General features: G+C 39.5%; 1 protein-coding gene across 1 annotated transcript in view; it reads left to right on the forward strand.

The window, feature by feature from the left end:
* ZBTB20 (zinc finger and BTB domain containing 20) overlaps window positions 1-20,741 on the forward strand; it is a 449,829-nt gene that overhangs the window by 127,682 nt on the left and 301,406 nt on the right. Inside the window, exon 4 of the transcript XR_552321.2 lies at window positions 5,126-5,201. The gene's annotated coding sequence lies outside the window, so the exon portion shown is untranslated. The remainder of the gene's footprint in view (window positions 1-5,125; window positions 5,202-20,741) is intronic.

Below are 20,741 nucleotides of genomic sequence, written 5' to 3' on the forward strand. Positions count from 1 at the left end.
CAGCAGGAGCAGTGAGGCTGTGAAGATCAAAGCATTATGAACCTTGAAAAGAAGTGGGAGAAGCTTATATGCTACAATAGCTTGTAAAGGGCATAAGTAAAGTCTTCAAGCTGTATTCCAAGAGATGCTCAGTGAATATCAGCTTCAGAGCTGCTTCACAAAAAAACTGTATCTTTAGAGAAAGAATTGTTTGGGCAAGGCCTCGTGAAAGCTGCATGCTGTCACTGTTCCTATTCCTTGGGAACATAAACAGGATCTAGGGACAGCTTGTGCAAGAAAACAGTTGGAATAAGGAATATCATGGTTTTCAGCAGCCAACTTGATTACCATCATCGCCCCTGCGTAGGAGGAAAGCTTCAAGAGGTATTTAGAAGGATGCTGGGTCCCACCTGATTATAACAGAACTACCCATTTAACTCCTAAACATTAGGAGTCCAGGTCAGATCTTAAGTGCAGTTATAGAGACCAACTCTTCCGTGGGTTGGTAAGTTCAGCTTCTCATGTGTTTTCACAGCTGGGCTTCTCAAGTGCTTGTTGCTTACTCTGTTAGCAGTAGGAATAAATTAGGGGAGTGGACTGTGCTGTTAAGGGATCCAACACATTTAACAAGTATGAGGGTCCTTGTGGTGAAATTGATCCAGTGCCTGTTTCCAAGTGACCACTGGAATGGATTATACATTGCAGCTTTTATACAGTTGATTGTCTCTAACTTTCTGAAACTGAGATTTCAAGGAGTTTTAGTCTTCGCCCAAAGGCAGGTTTTATCATACCTGAACAAAAATAGTTCAAATACTGTTGGGGGATGTGGGGTGTGTGTGAAATGTAGCCAAAAATACACCTTTTTCCTGATTAAAATGCTTTTCTAGCTGAAAGAGCCATGGTTTGTAAATTAAAATTTGTAATGGATATAGTCTTCACTGGGAAAGTAAACTCAAAGGATGCATGCCGTAAGGAAGACAAAATCTCTGTCGGCACTCATCTTTGCAGTGAACCAATAACAGATGGAGATTTGCCATTTTGACAAAGAAACCTTTGATGTCCTGTTGTCCATTCCTGTGGTGGGAGGATCCCTTGATCCCAGCACAATGCTATAGGTTTTTCTCTGCTCCAATTCTGCTAAATTACAAAACCCCCCACGTTTCTCCCATCAGCAGCCCTGTGACTCTGGTTTGAGCCACAGTCCTACGGCTTATTCCTAGTGTTAGGAAAAAGCCTGGGCCAACTCTGCTAGCCAATACAAATGGCTATGAGTATGAAGGCAGAACTGGAAATAACCAAAATTCCTGCATGTTTTTGAAAGTGTAGTAAGAGCTCCAATTCAAACTTTTTGGGAAGATTTTTCAAGCACTGGCATTACCTTTTTTATTTCTTTTTTATTCTGTCACTCAGGACAAGAGACAGGTGACAAAAATAAAGCTGTATAGAGAGCTAATACCAACTAAAGTGCATTCACCTTCAAAAAGCAGTAATGTAATGTTATATCTGTATTAATAAGATTTGTTCTTTTGAGTTGCTGATGAACCTGAACAGAGCACTGTGCTGGTGTGTCTATACTGGTTCCAATTTCAAAGTTTGTGTATTTGTTGTTAGATGAGGAGCCTGTACAATTGACTTTTCTTTTTCGTGTCTGTGACACAATTACTCCATGGCTTTGCTTATGTTTTCAAACCTAAAATGCCAGAAAATAGTCTGGGCCATATCATGTAATTATTTAGATTCCAAAGTTGGAATGAGGTCTCTTGTCTGGCCCATGAGTATTTTTGAATACTCTCCTGAAGGTAATGGGCTTGGTTTTCAATTTGTGTGTGTCCATTTGTCACCCAGTGCCCTCCCCTTCCCTCGTTCCCTGGTTGTTGTTGATGAGTTCCTTTATATTATCAATGAGATTTTTTTTCTTGAATAAGGACATCAGTATTTTACCTTCTTTGAGTAGTTACTTTTGGCAGTGGCTTCATTGTTGATTTCCAGTTCAAGAAGTGAACTTGAAAAAGATCAATTGACGGATGTTATAACTTCTATATGTAGAAATTTCTAAAGATATTGATTAGTGTTGTGCTGTATTCTCTTCCAGTCTTCCTTCTCCTCGTAACTGCTCAGTTATATATGACTCTAACTGACCTGCTCCAGCTGGCTTAAGGTACTCAAGGAAAATCAAAGCCTTACAGATATGGAACTTCTTTATTGCTAAGAGTTTGCAGAAGGCTGACATCTTCTGAAATGTTTCCAAATAACAAATTGCACTGTTTTTCCTTCTCTTTAATTTTTAGATTGAATGAATGTGATTCTTGTCAAAGTGGGGAATAAGACCATAAACATGAGTGAGGCAAAGCACCGTCAGGGGCCTATGCAAGTCATGGAACATTGCTAATGAACTTTGGTCATTGTAGAGTTGGTAGCTTTCCTCTCTCAGTTTTCAGACTCTGCATAAGCTTTATGGCAAGAAGGAATTGGCAGAAAGCAAAGTGAAACCTGTTTTAAAGCCTTAACTAAGAGGTACCACTTGCTCTGTTGTTAACACTTTACTCATGTGTCTCGTTCATGAGCTGCCATACTCCTAATTTTTGCAATTCCAGCTCTTATGCTTCTCTCAAGCAGACATTCATTGACTGTTCTTGAGCCATGCCTCTTGCTTTCCACAAGGGGATTAGGCCACTCCTTTCAGTCAACAATCATGACCTCCTGCCCCACAAGTGTTAAACATTCTCACCTGTGCACAGGAAGGCAGGCTCTTACAGAGAGCTGTTTCTGAGGCTCCCTTTCTTTTAATGGGAGGATCATGGTGTGTGCTAATTATGCCTGCCTTGACGAGAAGGGCCACCCTATCTGCAGGCACAATGCCCTCGTGCTAACTCACAGAGTAATGCCAAATGTAAAGCCATCCTTTCCCTTTCCAGTCAGAGGAAAAGAGGGCAAAGCATGAAAGACTTCTGTTTAAAACTACTAGGAAGGTACACTGAAGAGCAGTTGTCAGGGTTGTGCCCAGCATGGGAAGGAGGTGCTATGCTGTTGTGCTTTGACAGGAGAGGGCCATGTGTTTCCTCATTCTCTACAAGAAAATGGGCATTTTGGACAATATTCACAGTGGTGAAGTCCATGCACCAATTTATTCCTATTTAGGTCATCAGAATAGGGCTTCAGTGGTGTGTTCTCTATGCTGGCTCCCTACACAGGGAGGGATACATTTCACCCTCAGTGAATGCTCTTTGTCTTCTCAGTTGAGGTCAGTTTTTCACTGCATTCATTAGAAGAAATAGCTTTGGATTTTAAATACCGCTGCCCCTCTCCCTCCCTGCCAGCAAGCCAGCATTACAGTCCTGAAGATGTTAGAAAAGGGGTAAATTTGGAAGGGGAAGGAAGTGAAAGAAATGTAAGTTCAGAAGCTGAGGCTGTTATCACTTATGTGGCAGTTGTGCTGTTGCCTGCTTCTGATGGACTTAACAATTTTTTGCCTGGATTTCTTCACTGTTTGTCTACCTTATTAGATGTCAGTCAAGAGGAAGAAGGAAAGCTGTTTGATGTAAGGTTGTCTAAAGGAACAGGAACACCTGTCTCAGATGGTTCCTTCAGGAAAAATTTCATCCAAGCCTATAAAGGTTATCTTGTGGCAGCATCATCCTAGTGCCTCTATCAGGGGCCTCTTGTTCATTCAAATGCTCAAGAATTGTTTCTAATTCTTCCTGTGCTGTCCCCTTCTGTGCTCTCTGCTTTCCCTTCTGCTCTTCAATACCTTTGATCTTGAGTGGAAAACTTAAGCCTACAAATAAGTTTGTGAGCTCTTTTTTTTTTTTTTTTTTGTGGTATTGGTGAGTGTGTGAACATGTTTGTGTGACAGTCTGATACAGTGTGTTTTATTTTAAACATCTGTGAGGATGGATTGAGAAGCCTCATATAACACTGACATTTGAGGAATTGGATTTTTACTTACGGGAGAACAAAGTAAAATTACACCTAGGAATTGCTCGCAGCCTGTGGTACATTCAAAATCAGTGTTAGATTTGCATCCGGGATTTATTTGACCATCTCTGTGAGTGTGTTGCTGGTGAGGAGAATAGCTTTGACTTTGAATGGGGTAAATTAGGCAAGTTCTGCTGTCACCTTTTAAAAATAAAATTTAATGAAGTTTTGATTTGTTCCTTTAATGAGTCATTGGAACATTGTATGTGTCTGTGTATATTGCTGTATGGTTTGTTATTATGAGGCCAAAACCTGACAGCTTATTGCAAAATTGTTTTAATTTATTATTAATATTTTTTTGTTTTTCTCATTTCTCCTGGTTTTGGAGCCTTTATAATTAGATATAATTAAAACCACAGGTTTTAAACTCCAGCCTAACATTTAAACTCATATTTATGGCACAACCCCTGGAGTTTTATTGTCATTCCAACTATTTCAACTGCATTTTGAAAAAAAAACATTTTTTTGCATCTGTTCAAATGCTGTGTCTACAGCTACCACTTCTCAATCATCTGTTTTACACAGTAATGTGACATTTATTTTACATGTTAAGAAACCGTGCAGTTTTATAGATGAGCTATTTCATATCCCTTAACAAAAGGTTGCAAGGGACCTTTTGAGTTGTACACTTTAAAAACAGCTTTCCTCTTTTTGAACTTGTCTTTCTCTGCTCCTCCATGCAACAATCTGAAAGTGCTGCATGCTGTAGAACGAATTTTTTTAAAATGTTGTTGGCTGGCATTATGTAAAACCATATTTTCCCTTTTGGTGCGTATGTTCTGGTCCTAGCAATGTCCTTGTTTTGCTGAAATGAACATTTTTATCCTCACAGTCTTTGGTATGTGATGGTGTTTTTCTGTCTTTTTAAATTGTGATTTTTTTTTAATTAGTATAAGGTTGATTGTTAAAATTAAGTGGCAGAAGGCTTCTTTCCAAATTATTCAGAGATCCTTTGCTGAAGAAATATATTTTGCTACTCTCAATTGCCTTTTTGCCTTTTTCTTTCATAGCAAACTACTCTGGGAAGAGCTTCTTTTAACAAAAAAAAAAAAGGCTACGCTTGACTGATAATGCATTGCTTTGGATGGTGAAACATTATGAAAGTTTAATTTTTAATTAAATCTGAAATACCAATTATAACTGAAAGAGATTTTAACCTGTTTCTTTTCAGACTGCCTGAAGTTACATTGTAGATGCTGAAATCACTGCACCTTAAAAACAAAAAGATTAAGCCACACTGCATTCCTGTAAGTAAAAGCTTTTCCGGTACCTTTTGTCCGTATTTTTCCTCTATATGCATCCAACGTGTTAGCACAGTAGCTGGTCTTGGATAAAGGTCAGAGTCCCCTTGAATGGGATTTAGAAGTTCAAAGGATGTTTTATTTAAAAATTAAAAAGGAACTTACATCTTGCAGATCTTTAATTTCAGACCACTGAATAGGTCATTCTTTCCTGCTTTGTTTTGAATATTAGGAGGAATACTGTGCATCTCTGTTTGTTGACTTACAGTTCCTGTCGCTTTGTCAGCGAGGATTTCTGCACGTTGGTGCAGAGATAACAGAAAGTAGCAGAAGATTCCTTATAGCAGAAAACATAGTTTGTTCTCTTCTCATGATGTCGTAACAAATTCTTCTCCTTCGTACGAGAAAAAAACAAACAACTTTCTGATGACATCATGGGGGACTTCAGCTGCTCTAGGGTGTAGATGAAGGCAGAAATGCCTAATTCATCTCTGCTGTGACACGACAAAACAGTCAAAATAACAGCTACATCTCTCAGCAAGAAAGGAGTATTTTTCTAAGAGCATAGTTATTCCATAAAGGCAAGTCAGATTGCACATCACTCTGATCTACCCATATTTAGAATCTGTTTATTGAATGTATTTGGGTTAATAATTAAGATTTGGAACTTCAGTGACTGAACAACAGGCATGCAAAAGAGGATTGGAAAATATAGCATATTTAGATACTTTCAGTCTAATGAAATAATATATGACAAAATCCAGAAGCTTGTAGAAAGGGGAAAAAAGATCAATTTCAGTTGAACAGTACAAAGCTGTGGAATATTACAAAGCAAAGTCACTTTGTTTTCTTGTTTAAGATCAAAATGTGCAGTCTGTAATGAAACCCAGAGCCTGCTTCTAAAGTGGTACTTTTGTACTCCAGTTTTAAAATACTTTAACTATTATAGGGGATTTATCATGCCTTTACACCCCCCCCCCCCCCCCCTTATTTTTTAATATATTTTAATGTTTTATTGTAAACTAGCTGGAGGGTACAGTTACACTGTGGGCAGCTAATGCCTGCCCCTGCAGCACACAGCGCCAAGCATGACTCAGACAGGCAGATTGTGCCATTCTGGCTCTACTCCACTGTGTTTTTACATTACTGGCAAGGGCCATGCCATTGTGTTGTTTAAATATTGTGTATTAACTGCAGGCTGTGGCCAGTGAATGGTATTTAACATTTTCTGCTCTTCATTGCTGAATGTGAGCAGCTTCCTTGGCCATCAGAGGTTAACCTTGCAATTACACTAGTGAGCCGAGTTGAAAACACTCGTGGATTTGCTGGGTCCAGCAGCAATTTAAAGGGAGGTGTTCAGGGAAAAATGGGGAAACTCTTCTGAATCTGTGAGTACCAAATTTCATGCTTGTCTTGCAATTTAGTGTGAACAACCGGGAAAATTTTTGTTGGAAAGCAGGAGTAATTCTCTTTCCAAAATGCAGCAGCAGCAGCATAAGAGTGAATTGAGGCAAGTTCTTTGAATCCTTAGGATCCAGATGGTCACTAAGTCCTCCATGGACAGCCCAAGAAAAAATAAGAGTAGCAATTGGTGCTGGCTGGGATGAGCTTTTTTTAGTTACATGAGATTGTAGACTTTGAAGGGGAAATAAATGCACAAGTTTAAAACTCATGTATAGGAAATATTTTTTGTTTTCTTTTTTTATCAAAAGTGTCAAGTGCATCCACACAGAGATGTTGAGCAGATTTCTCAAGGTCCAAGTAAATCAGTGGTCAAACTGGAAATGGAGTGTGGGATCATGACTCCTAAGACTCTCCTGCCTAGGTCTTTCCATTCCATAAAGTAAAGGTCCATATTTTTAATCCTTGAGTTTCTTGTGCTAATAGCTTAAAAAATCCACAAACAAACAAAAGAAGCTGCAACAAAACAACACCCACAAAACCCCCCCACTTTTAAACTTTTAGCTGCTTTTAAGTTCTGTAGGCTTGGGATAGTCTGTCTCTGGAATACAGAAGAACAAGGTGAGGAAAGTTTTACATAAGCACACATATCCTGTAAGATGAGGATGTGGTTCTTGCTATACCTCGTGTCCATGTAGCTAGTTACTTGGCACAATAAAAATAGTGGCACTTTTTATAGAGGAAGGTATGCTTTAAGGATTTCCTTTGTTTCCTGTATGTTTGCTGTAATCAGGTGTTTCTAATTGTAAGATCCTAAATAAGGTGAACTTGGCACAAGGTCTTTTCTGTATTAACCCAAAAACAGCAAAGAAAAAAGGCAAGCCATATCCTGGTAGTTTTGTATTTTATTTCTTCAATGAAAGTGTGGAAATCTGCTTTAATGTTAGAATGTCCCTAAAGTGACTGATTAATATAAGATGAGCCAAATTTTTGGCTAATGTAAAATACTTGACTTGGTACATGGCATTAGAAGAAAATACAGGTACATAACACCTGAACATCTGTCAGACAGTTGCATGAAAAACTCCACTTTCTAAATGTGGTACAGATATTCTCCTAATGCAAAAGGCCTGTGGTGTGGATTCTTGCTATGTTGGGTTCTCTCAACTAAAGTCATGTGGGTTGATAGGCAAGCAGATCTATTGAGGTCAATGGGACTACTCAAACACTTAGCTTTAAGGATGTGGTTTAGTGTTTTGCTGTTTGCAGCTAACCCCAAATAGGATTAAGTCAAGCACGAGGAGGTACCTCTGCTCATACTCAGTGTCTGCTGGGTTTTGGAATGAGACAGTGACAGCATATTGTGGGTGGAAGAAAAAGATGTGCTTTCAAAGCAATAGTTTTAGTTATGTTGCTATGTGCTGAGGGCAATAAGGAGTATATGACATGTTATTTTTGTTAAAAAAGAGGTTGGTTTGTCAAGGGCAGCCTTACGCAGCCTGATCTGATCAGTGACCAAGAGATCCAGCGTTCTAATCTTTATGGATACTGGTGCAGTGAGTGGCACTGGACAAATCATTTAACCTCACTGGGCCTTGTTCAGCAGATCACTCTTTAGATCTGGTTTGAGCTGATATGGCTCTGGGAACAGTACTGAATTTGTGTTTGCAAAGCTCTTAGGGGATAAATAGTAACCATTGTTATTATTAATAAGTATATTGTGTAGACAAATCACGAGGGATGGCGATACAGCCACTCTTGGGGGTGATCTTTCACAACTTGCTTGTGCCTTTGTTTAATCCCATCACTCAAAGGTATCAAGGCCAACTCCAGTTTACAGAAGTAATTCTTATGTCAGTCTCCCCACTTTTGAGTATTTTATTGTTCATGTTCTCTCTCTCTGTTTCTTTGCTCCTTTCCTCCATGCTGAGTTAACCTTGCATACCAAACTTTATTCCCTTTTTTTTTTTACATTATACAGCAGAGGCATTTGTGTAACCTCCAAATTACAGAGAGCAAATTCATTTTGTCTAGTGATTGTTTGCTGATGATGTATGAAACAGACAGAAGACAGTTTGAATTTTCATAAGTTCAATTGAGCTTGCAGGCATAAGGAAAAGAACAGGCAGAACCCAAGCCAATGTGACACAGTAAGCTGGCATCCCAGAGTGCAGGCTGCATGTGTAGCGTCAGGATGTCAGGGCTGGGAAGGGCTTCGTCCATCACAGCACTGCTTTTAGATGAAGGAAGAGTTTTGAAGTAACAAACAAGCTGCACTACCATGTTCTTTACAGTGCAGGAATCCTCATGATTCTTGATGGATTTGGGACCTGTCTTCTCTTCCTATAACTTGCTGTTTTAGCTAGAATTTCAGGTCTAAGATGGGCTTTGAGTCCATTCCCAGTTCCTGTTCCTCTGACAAAATGTAGACTCTCATGAGTTTAAGCCTTTTTTTTCCCTTTTGATGCAGATATTGGCTTGTAGAAGCTGTGCTGTAAATGTGAGATGAGTATGGAAGTGTGCTTGCTTTGAACAAAGATCATTGTCTTGGGGCTGACTATCCCTGAGGAATGGTGTTAGCACTAACAAAGAGAATTAATTTTGCCTTTTCCCCTTCCTTTACCAAGGCATTAATCCAGAAACTCATGGGGATAAATTCTGCCCTGATTTCTACCTGTGGAACCCCAGTGGAAATGTGGAGAGGTCAAAAACGTTTGTCAAGGCAGAAATTGTCCTAGAGTTAAAACTGTGAGAAAGCAGAAACTGGTTGATTGTTATCTGGTCCAGGGGCAAGAGGATATGTAGGAGCCCTACCTGGCATTATATGCTTCTGAAAGTGTTGCTTTTGTTGCATGTTAGGGAGAATATACTAAAAAAAAAAAAAAATCCAAAACAATAAAACTGGTGAGTGAGAAGTTATAATCAAGAGCACAGTGATTAATTGTTCTTCATGTCCGCTGGGAGAAAGACCTAAAGAAATCAGTTCAATGAGCAGCAAAAATTACCAAGTTAGGTATTAGGAGCCATGTTCTGACTGGATTGGTTGTAAAGTGCTGGAACACACAACCTGTAGGTACTATGGAAGCAGGGGAGGTTTCTTTTTAAAGGAATGGCTTGGAAAACCACCTCTAAGGTTATGCTAGAACTTCCCATAAGACAGAAGACCAAACTGGATGGGTTCTGTTGCTCCCAGGCATTTATCTGCTTCAGTGTACTGTTTGGGAATATTGGTATGTGGCAAATACATTCCTGATTAATAAAGCCTAATGTTCCCAAAAGATCTCCAGGGTTCTCATTTTTCCATCCTCTCATAACCGAAAGCACGCTGTGTCTTCCAAAGATTTCATTGGGCTGCCAGCATTTTGCTTTGACCCTTCTTTTTTTAGAGAAGGACAGAGGAGGGAGTTGTATAGACATGGAAAGAGATTTTCAGTCGTGGTGAGTCTGCAGGGGTTTCTTTCCAGTCAGTGCACAAATACTGATTTGCTTCAGTTACTGGTTTTTAAAATTTGGATTAATGGAGACACTCCAAGTATTGCCTGATACAAGCTCCTCTGACAAAGAACATGGAGACAGTTGAAAGTTGCAAATAGGATTGATGATCAGAGCAAATATGTAATGAGGCTGGAGTAAAGCCTGCTACAAAAAGGTAAATGTCTCAGGAGATTAAGAGCTTTGTAATTGTCTCTCTTTTCTTATGATTGCCTCTGTTTTCTGAATTTTCATGCAAACATCCTAGAAAGATGTTTTCACTTAATGAAACTTCAAATCTCAAAATGCAGTTGGCCAAGAACTAAGAAAATTTTCTTAGTTCTCAGGTTGGTTTTAATCAGTCTCATTCACAACTTAGCACAGAAAAGGAGTTGGGAATTATCTTTGGTTAAGGCTCTCATGAGGTTTTTTTTTTGTTTTCTTACAAATGTTTAAGGGTTTTTTTGGGAGGTGGAGGGGTTGTATGGGGCTTTGTATGTTGTAGGCCTGGACGTTAAGGGCATCAGCTGTAGTGTACAAATGGGTAGAATCCTGACTGTTTTCATAGATGGCAGCTCTTGTTTTTGCAGAATAGTGGCCACAATAGATGAGGATAGGAAAATGGCTCTCTGGTGTGTGGTTATTTTAGTATATAAAGGAGTATGGGCTGTGATTCACTCATGTTAAAAAGGCATGGGAATATAAGCATTGATTCTCCGCACAGCACTGCTGTAGCGAGTTGTAGTAAAACGCTTCAGCATTTCAGCACCTGAAGATGTTATGGGGGAAAGTGGAAAATCTTTCACTCCATTTATCAAAGCATTTGCTAGTCTACTTCAAGATAAAATAAAGATTAAATATTATTGAGCAAGGAAGGTTATCTTAGACCAGAGATGTCATTAGATTATGAAAGGAAAAAAGGCAACACAGACCTGGCCTTTTCCAAAGTATTCCTGTTCTGTTCTATCTGAAATGAAATTGTTTAGCTAAACCAGTGTATAATGGGAGGGACTCCAGAGAAAGGCATTGTGGTTACTCTATATTTACGTCAGTGTCCCTGAGGACACTCTCGCTGAATCATTTCAAACTCCGGAGTCTGATGTAGGGCAGCCTGATGAATGGGAGTTACCCACATTTTCTGGTCTGTTTTCTTCGCTAGTGTAAGTTGTCCAGCTCTGAATTTTACTATAGAGGATCTTGTTTTTACTGCCCTCTTTCCTGCCATTGCTCCTGCAATATCTAGATGATAGATTAGGAAAAGATTTTAATCTGCTGTGCCAAAATTGGTCTGTTGTTTTCAACAGTTTCCACTGGCGTGAAAGAGATCAGAATATTTGTTTTATTTGTTTATTTTTATATAATAACCAAAAAGTATTTGACTTCACAAAATGTTTTGGTGTCAGCAATAATTGAAGGCATCTCTGAGTCAAAACCTGCATAAACAATTTTCTGAACCTGTTGCTTTCTTTGGCAGATTTTCTTTTTCTTCATATTTCCTTAGAAAATGTTCATATTTCCTCATGCAATGTTCTTATTGAAATTTTGAATAATTAAAATCTTTTGTAGAATGGAAGAATATTTTCTCATTTCTTCCAAGATTTGCAGCAAGTAATCAAGAATACTGTGGCTCATACCAGCAAAACTTTTTCAAGAAATAAGGTATATATTTCTCAACAGCAATGACAGCAGCTGTGCACCAGATCATTGCATGTCCTCTCTGAATACAAACCAGAATAGGTCATGATCACGCAGCCCCAGGTCATTTAGGCGGGATATAGTGGCACAGTTCCTATGTATATAGTTTGTAAGATCAGACCATCAGTGGAAAAATCTGAGTCAGAGACAGATGAATTCTCATCTCTTCCCAGTTCCTTTTTCCATTCATTAGGGTTTCAAGTGAGGAGGGTAATCTGTTTTGTCATGTCTGTTGCCCTGTTTTAATACACGACTAACCTGCTTATGTCTGAGTGGCTGTCACTTCCCCAGAACAAGTGATACTCGGTTCCTGAAGCAAACAGCTATAAAATGATCATCCTTTGGGGCGAATTTAGTGCTTTACTGACAGCTTTAGTCCGGATGCTGTTAGCAACCAGAGGGAAATTCCAGTGGTCAGGGCATCACAAAAGCCTGAGGAATGCAGAGAGAGGATGCTGAGGGACCCAGACACCAGGTGACCAAGAAGGTATAGAATTAAATTAGTATATCAACTCGACTGGAAATATAGCATGATTAGAAGTGAAAAATCCCTGAGTCAATAGGCAAGGTTGCTATAGGTACTGATGCTCATGGATGTACATGAATGTGAAAGTTTTGATTCCTCGTAATTGTTTCAATCCTGCAGGAAGGAAAGGATTATTCTTCTTACTTTTGTCAGGGCTTCAGTGCTATTTAATGTCTTGGTTCCTCTTCCCATGGGACATCACTCCAGAAAGGATCCCATTTGCAGTTTCTTCCCGTGTCACAAATTGGCGTATTGCTACTTCTCAGCTTCTTTGTGTGTGTGTGTGTGGCTTAGAAAATACTGCCCTTTTACAGCTACAGCTGCCCTTCCTCTGATTGTGCTTGCCATTCAAGAACACATTTATCATGGCAAACTCTTGTTCACTTCAGCAGTCTTTGTTACTCTGTGGTGTTCTTGTGCCTGCGTGCTGGGCTCTACAATGGCACTGGAGAGAACATTCAGATATTAGTACAGCCCTAGATGTCTAGCAAATATTTAGTTTCTTCAGGATACCAGTCATGGTCACCTCGAGTGTTTTCCTGCCCTGTCCAGGGAACTGTCCTTTGGCAAGAGTTCAGGAGAGTTCTTAGTGTAGAAAGGTAAATCGCAACTAATAGTTATGATTGTAATCTATAGCAAATATAAAATCCTTTAAGAGATATGTTTTTGGACTGGTATTGAACCAAAACTTTGCATTCAGATAGTCCCTGAATTTCTGTGATGCTCAAAGCATCATTCTTTTCTCATATGTAAATCTCAGACTATTGCAAAGAAAAGGAAATAGGTGGTGAGAGAACACTTTGCTGCCAGGTCCAAAGCTGGATGCAGTAACATTTTAGGTGCATGACTCCAAGTGGGATTCAAACCCTAGAGTTAGGGTCTTTATCCAGTATTGGGATGTGTTAAGGGCAAAGGGAAGCATCTTGTTGGATGGCATTCAGCCTAGAGGCAACTGGAGGGAAGCTCTAGATACTAAAGACTTCGTGATTCTCCCATGGACAGGATTTCTTACCAGCAATATATTTTTCCTTACTGCAATCCATTCATGTCCTAGAGAATTCCAAATGTGCTAGGAACATTTTCTTTTTATGAAATTATCAGCTGTTAAAATACCATTTTCTATCCCCCTATAGAATTTGCCTTTCATCAACATGAGATAGGCAGAGATTTCCCATGCCTTAGAATGGTGGAAAACAATTCTGATGTTCCTGCATTGTCAGACTGTCAGTGGCACAGTTTTGTATGTGATTATCTTCACTATTACTTAATTCCATTTAAAAGCACTGATTTTCTAAAAATCTCTTACACTATCTCTGTCATAATGTTTAGAATGTATCTATACCATATAGTAGGTATTCTTTAAGCTCCTTATGCTTTTATTTCTTGTGAAAGAAATATACTGTATAGCAAAATAGAATTTCTTTATTTAATGCAGAACTAATTCTCAAAGCCGTGTTGTGATTAATCATGGTTGCACTGGTGGAAGTTTAGAAAGGGTAGTAGGCTTTTCTTCCTGTTTTTTCTTTGTTGACGTTGTAGGAAGCCTGAATATCCATGTTTTGAAGCACTAAGTCTCACTTTTACTGCTGCCAGTACTTCATCCCACTGTCTGAATGGGATAGGACTTTCTCTGTACCACCTCCCTGCTGCTTCCTAGAGCTGGCAACTCAGGGCTGTGGAACCGGGTGAAAATCAGGGCTGCAGATAAGTGGTGTGACAAAGTCAGTGTTCTTTGTAGTGCCCAGGGAGGTTATGCAAACATAATTATCACCTGTGGTCCCTGCCAGATCGCAGCACACCATTTCTGGATGAAGTGCAGCCATTTTCTGATAACTTCTTTTACAGATAAACAGGGAAGTCCTGGTCCAAATAAAGTTCCACATTCCTTCCAGTGGAGACAGGAATCATTGCAAATATATGTGCTTGAGGTGGACCTTCACATGGGTTGGGTTATGGTATGTCTGATGCATTTATGTATTCATCTTTTCCCCCCCTCTCCAAAAGTCCTGCCCCAGGTGAGGGGCAGACACCAACTGTTCTGGCTGATGTTCTGCTGGAAGTCCAGGACTTTCTTGAACTGATGTAGAGGAAAAAGTTTTACCTTTTGGTAAAAAAAAAAAAAAGTGGGAAAATAAATACATCATTCTTTCTTTAGAGAGCCTTTTTTTTTTCTTAAAACAACTAGATTTATCCTGTTTTAATACCAAAGTGGCTTAAAATTTTTCGCATGCATGTTTGTGCCCAGTAGTGGCTAAATGAAGGTCTATTTTGGATTTTTTTCCTATTTTCAGGTGGTTTGGAGTTCTTTGGTGAAAGGTTACGAGACTATATTGGTTAGAAATCATTCCCTTCTCCCATTTTATCTAGCCCAGTTTTAATACTAACTTACAAAACAAGTCTTCATTTTGTGGCATTGATGAGGAACTGGCAAATTTCATATGCAGTTCAGACAGACCAGTTGCTTGCTGGACTGGGGCTGGGCTCTTTCTTGCCCTGAATCCAGCTGTAAAAGTCCCAGTCTCTGACTCAGTTTGGTCTTTTTATTCCTCTGCATCACTGATATGCAAATGGAAACTCCTGTGCTGATCTTTCTCAGTGTTGAGAGCTTTCAAAACCCAGTCTGCATTTGTCCTGCATTTCTTTAAATATAGAAAGAAATAATGGAGCCTGTTCTGCACATTTGAATTCTCAGTCTTCTCACTTAAAGCTAGGTCAAATATTCTGTGTATTTGCAAGTGTAGCACAAATTCATGTGGCTAAATGGATAGCAATGGGAGTGGTACTGTTGCTTTTTAAATAGGAACTTCATTTACTTTAGTGGGATTTTCACCAGTTTCAGTGCTTGGAAGGTCAGTTTTTGTTTTCCTTCATCACTTTGCTAATATAGAGCTATTGCTGTAATTCCTCCCCAGTTCATTCTTAATGGCCATGTCGTTAGGACTTTTAGGTTATAGTAAGACATTGATGCTGTGGAGGGCAAGAAATAGTAAGAAGCTAAAGAAGAAATCCTAGTGCAAATAGTACCAAACAGAAATTATAGAAACAGGCATCACATGTAATGGCATATAGTGGCTGCTTAGTGTACCAGTCCAAATTAAAATGTGGTCTCTTCTGCCCAGTACATCTAGACCAGGAGAGATGAAAAGAAATTGTGTCCCCTCTTCTCCCTGCTTTCCCCAGTTCATAACCACAATCCCAATTATCGTCTCAAAGTGAAGTTTTTATGGGAAAACAGTAACATATCACCACAATAACTTCTGAACATAGCCCATGCCTCAGGATGTGGTGTAGCACGGAAGGTCTTATTTCACCTCTAGGTCTTGTACAAATAGAAATGCCTTGAACAATGAGCCAGCAAAATGTGAAATTAAACAGGGGCAAATGTACATTTATTTTATGTATAGTCACATTAATCAGACATATCATTTTTCTTTGGAAATGACTGTTTCAACAGAAGCAAAATTATAGCAATTAAAAACGTAAGGAGGAAAAATAATAGTATTGATTTTGTTTTGTGTGGCTTTGTTATTTTTTCTTAATTTCATGTTATGTAAGTAGAAATGCATGTCTTATTGCATGTCAATCTGTTTGTTAGACTGCAAGAGGCATTTAGATTTCAGAAAGGTGAAGGTTCAGTACTAAGCTAATGCTTAGTGACTTTTCATTGCACAAAACATGCTAGTTTTTCTACAGCAATGTGCAATAAAGCAAATACAGAATAGGAAAAAATGAAAGGGCTTACTTGGAAATTTTAATACACAGAACTTTCACAACGAATTTATTTTTGGCTTTTTAATTATGTGCAAAGGTTCAGTATCACTTCTTTTTGAATCCTGACTTCAAAAGGAAATGAGAAGTCAAAATTTCTCCCTTTACTTGTAGCTTTAAAATGTCTCAAAATGCCTGGTAGCTCACTAGCAAAAGTAATCATAGAATCATAGACTGAGTTGGAAGGGACCCACAAGGATCACTGAATCCAACTCCTGCCCCTGCACAGGACCCCAAAATCAGACCATGTGCCTGAGAGCATTTTCCAAATGCCTCTTGAATTTTGTCAGGCTTGGTGCTATGACCACTCCTTGGGGAGCCTGTTCCAGTGCCCAACCACCCTCTAGGGGAAGAACCTTTTCCTGATATCCAGCCTAAACCTCCCCTGACACAACTTCAGGCTGTTCCCTCAGGCCCTGTCACTGGTCACCACAGAGAAGAGATCAGTGCCTGCCCTTCCTTTTCCCCTCATGATGATGTTGTAACTGCAGTGAGGTCTCCCCTCAGTCTCCTCCAGGCTGAACACACCAAGTGACCTCAGCTCCTCATATGGCTTCCCCTCAAGGCCCTTCTCCATCTTGTATTGTGGCTCCCAAAGCTGCCCCCAGCACTCGAGGTGAGGCCACCCCAGTGCAGAGCAGAGCAGGACAATCCCCTCCCTTGCCCGGCTGGCGATGCTGTGCCTGATGCCCCCCAGGACAGGGTTGGCCCTCCTGGCTGCCAGGGCACTGCTGACTCAGGTTCAGCTTTCCATCGACCAGGACCCTCCACTGAGACACAAGAAAAAAGAGCTGGGATCTGTTGCTTTTTTAAATTCTTTAGGGATGTTGTTCAGAGAAGTTGTGGATGCCCCATCCATGGAAGTGTTTAAGGCCAGGCTGGACGGAGCTGTGATCAACCTGCTTTAGTAGAAGGTATTGCTGCCCATGGCAGGGGGAGCAAGATGGAACAATATGATCCTAAAGGTCACTTCCAACACAAAACATTTCATAGGTTTGAAATTTCATTTCTATGATTTTATTAATTTCTAATATTCTTTGTGATGCTACAAGCTGCATCTCTCTCTCCAATTTTCCACCATCATTCTTGTGTCCAGGTACATCTAATTCTTCCTAATAGAAGAATTAGGGTGTCAACCTGTTTTTGCTGACAAAGGATACTGTAATAGATAGTTGAGTATTTCTTGTGGATGCCAGGAGGAATGACTGTTTTGTGGACAGATATTGTAGTAGACAGAAGTATTGATTGGGTTTCATTGTAATAAACACTGCCAGATGTTATCTCAGTGTGTACTGTTTGCATTAGTAAATAAATAAATTCTCCAGAGCACAATTATTCCCTATAACGTTTTTTCAAAAGCTCACTATTGTCTTACTATTGAGCTTCCTCTGCTTTCTGTGCAGCTTGAGAAACTAATTGGAGCATGTGAAGCTAATTGTAAAATTCAAATCTTGCTGTAGGTTCATATACCATGTCAAGGCCAAATCTGGCATGTAAAAGTGATGGCATCTTCACTTGAGGTAGTCTTTCTTCATCTGAGACTTTCTCCTGTAGAAAATAACTGAACAGGTTTTATTCCCTGTTGTGTTATTCTCCATACTGGTGAACACATTGTCATGGGAATGTCACATCTGTGTAATGTAACGTAATGTAAACGTCTGTGTCCTCTGACTCTTGGTAAAGGCTCTCAGCTTGCCGGTCACTTGGTACAAAGCGATGGTTTGGTTCCAGCCTACGTGCTGTCACTGAAGGCGTTGGTTAAATGCCAGTGCTTGAAGCCCAACATGTCACCTATCAAGTTCAGCCAGCTCTGAGTAAGAATCTGAGCTTCCACCGAGACCAAGAATACCAAGAGTCCAGATTCACTGATCAAACAGTGAAAATCACATCAAATCAGTGTGAAAAGCACACCAGTGCACAGCACATCATCACAGTGCTCAGCATATCAGTGTGGGCCTGTGTGCAGCTCCTGCATCTGAACTTGCCTAGTGCTACCTTTATCCTCACAATAGGCAACGCAGATTGAAGCAGACTTACATCTGAGTTCTCTCTGATTCCTGGTGCTTTCAGTTTCCCTGAAAACAGTGAGCAAGTTCACAAGTGCTTTTTTGAAGTGTAGTCAGTGTCCATAAAAGCTCATGTTAAAGGAGATCTGAAGTTGTCTACTGCACCTTCTGAAAATTATTTCCTTTTATTTTCAGTGAAGCTGTACCTGTTCCCTGAAATGGTGGTTCCTTGCTATGCTGGACTAATGCATCTTGTAATTTATGATTTTGAGTCGTGTAATGAACACTAGCTTTCACTCAGATACAGGTTCCCTTGACAAGCCTGCTCATTCTGGAGCCTCCCCAAAACATATTCAAAAAAATTAAAAGGTTTAGAAAGATGCAGTGTGTATTTGATTTATCTGCCAGTGAATCAGCATTAACCTTACGGCTCCGAAGTTAAGTCAACATTCTCTGTGTCACATCCTAAGTTTAAATTCACATAAAATATGCGATTTTTTCCAAATTCCTAATAGTTCTACTATTGTTTGTCTGCTTCTTCCAGTTTAGCAGCTGAATTTTTAACTGTACTTTGTCTATTTAGGTATATTTAGAATTTTATACATTTTAATGGAATTTGCTGTAATAGAAGCACTTACCTGTGTATGTATTTACAGATATACTTTACAATCTGTAAGGCTACTCCTTCTCAAAAATTTTGTTTTGGACAAGGATTGTCAAATCAATACTTTTTTTTTTTTCATCTTCTCAAAAAGGGAAAAGAAAAAATATTAATGAAGAGCAAGGGAAGGAGAAAATGGAGGACCTTCCCACCCACTTTTTCTTGTTGTGTACATGAATACGTTCAGTAACATCTCTGAAAACTTTGAGAACAACTACTTGCTCCCAAAATTCTCCATGTAAAATTAGCAATACTTGGCCATTTAAAAGGCAGCTTTATTTCTTATCTCAGTTCCCTTTGTAAATAGTAAAGTGCATGTCCAAGCTACAGTCACTGAAGAACAATTCCAAGTTGCATGCAAACACGGTGTGCCAGCTGTGCATTTTTCAGGTTTCTAAGGATTAAAGTTCACAAATGTGAAGTGAAACACAACAGAGAGGCACCCGAGTGCAGATCCGAAGGTAGAAGCTGCATTGGCTGCATTTCAGCACAGAGAGTGGGAAAACTTAAATCTACTCGTGAGTCCTGACATCTTTACCTTTCTCAGGTTAGCAAATGCATCTAAGGGAGGAAGCTGGAGTAGCTAATTCCCAAATGATTTTAATTATTCATGCTCCCTGAAAGAAGGAGCCATGGGAAATATGCCTGAGCATCACTATTTTGTTGTATGCTATAGGATGTTTGTTTAGTGAAATAGCTTTGCTATTAGATTTGTTAATCAGTCGTGTCCCAAATAAAATACAAAGTGCAACACAGCCCTCCTTAGGTTTGGTCTTCTGCAGAATTAAATGCCTCATTTGTTTGTCTTACCAAGGCAAGAAAAATGGACCAAATAATGACCAAAGCCTTCAGTAACTCTGAGGATCTTTTGATTTTAAGGTATAAGGACTGCATGGGCTTTCTGCTTCTTCTTCAGGGGTTGTGGTGGAAAACCTTTGCTCTGTTCTCCCCTCCTGCCCTCCCTTTCTCTCAGCTCTCAAGTAGTCCAGGGCCACAGCATAAGACACCTCAGGTAAACGTTGCAACAACCAGCTGATGTGACTACAGGGGATGTTTTCTGTCTGGTAGGTAGGTATATACATTTCCTTTGCTTCACATTTGCGTGGAACAAAATACCCTGCTTTTTAATGATTGTTTCCCAGGATAAGGTTGGAAGTTTGTTCCCAGAACCAGTTTGGTTTTTGGCATCTCCCTTGTTACTGTGTGCAGTGATGCCACTTAATGCTCATTGAGGCAGTGGATTTGCAATTCTTGTTCTTGGTCTAAAGTGGGTTGAGATTCACAAAAAATAAAAAATAATCTCAAATCACAAAGCCACCATGGGAGGCTTATAGCTTCTGTGACTATCTCACTTGGGCTAGATTTGAATCAGCAATCAGGAGGTGAATGGTTTTGTTCTTATCCCGCTGCCAATTTCCTGAACTAACATAATCTGAGAGTGTGTGTCACAAAACTTTATTTTCCAATTGAATGCATCCATCCTTTAAAAACAGGTTAAAGAATAAGAGACAAAATGTAAAGGAAATTTAACATCCAAAAAATACAGAACAGTGCTCAGGACTTTAAAATATATGTAAACATCAGTTCCTGCCAAGTTAGTCATTACTAAGAGTTGTTAACACGGGGGATTGATTGAGAGAATGATTGTTGCTGTAGAATGATGATTTAATAAGAGAAAAATCTGATAGATCTGACATGCTACATAAAATGTGCAGAATGGTTATTCTTTGGTAAATTGCAACTTTCGGTTGTACCCTGTACAGATGTGTTTGTTCTGTGCCTTGCCACATTCCCTTTTTTTTCCTGTTATTCTCTCTTGCTAGAAATCATTAGTATTCACCATTGTTAAACATGTCACCCAGAAAAACATACACACACCCCATTTTCCTTCCTGTAGTTGCCTTCTCTCAGCCCTTCGCCTGGTCTGTACTCACCTGCCTCCTCTGGCGTTCAGGAGAGCACTGCAGAATGTCCTGCTCTCCATCTTTAAGAGGTGCCTACCAGGAGCTTGGCATTAT

The sequence above is a fragment of the Corvus brachyrhynchos genome, unplaced genomic scaffold (assembly GCF_000691975.1).
Source record: "Corvus brachyrhynchos isolate BGI_N302 unplaced genomic scaffold, ASM69197v1 scaffold3, whole genome shotgun sequence".
NCBI lineage: Eukaryota > Metazoa > Chordata > Aves > Passeriformes > Corvidae > Corvus > Corvus brachyrhynchos.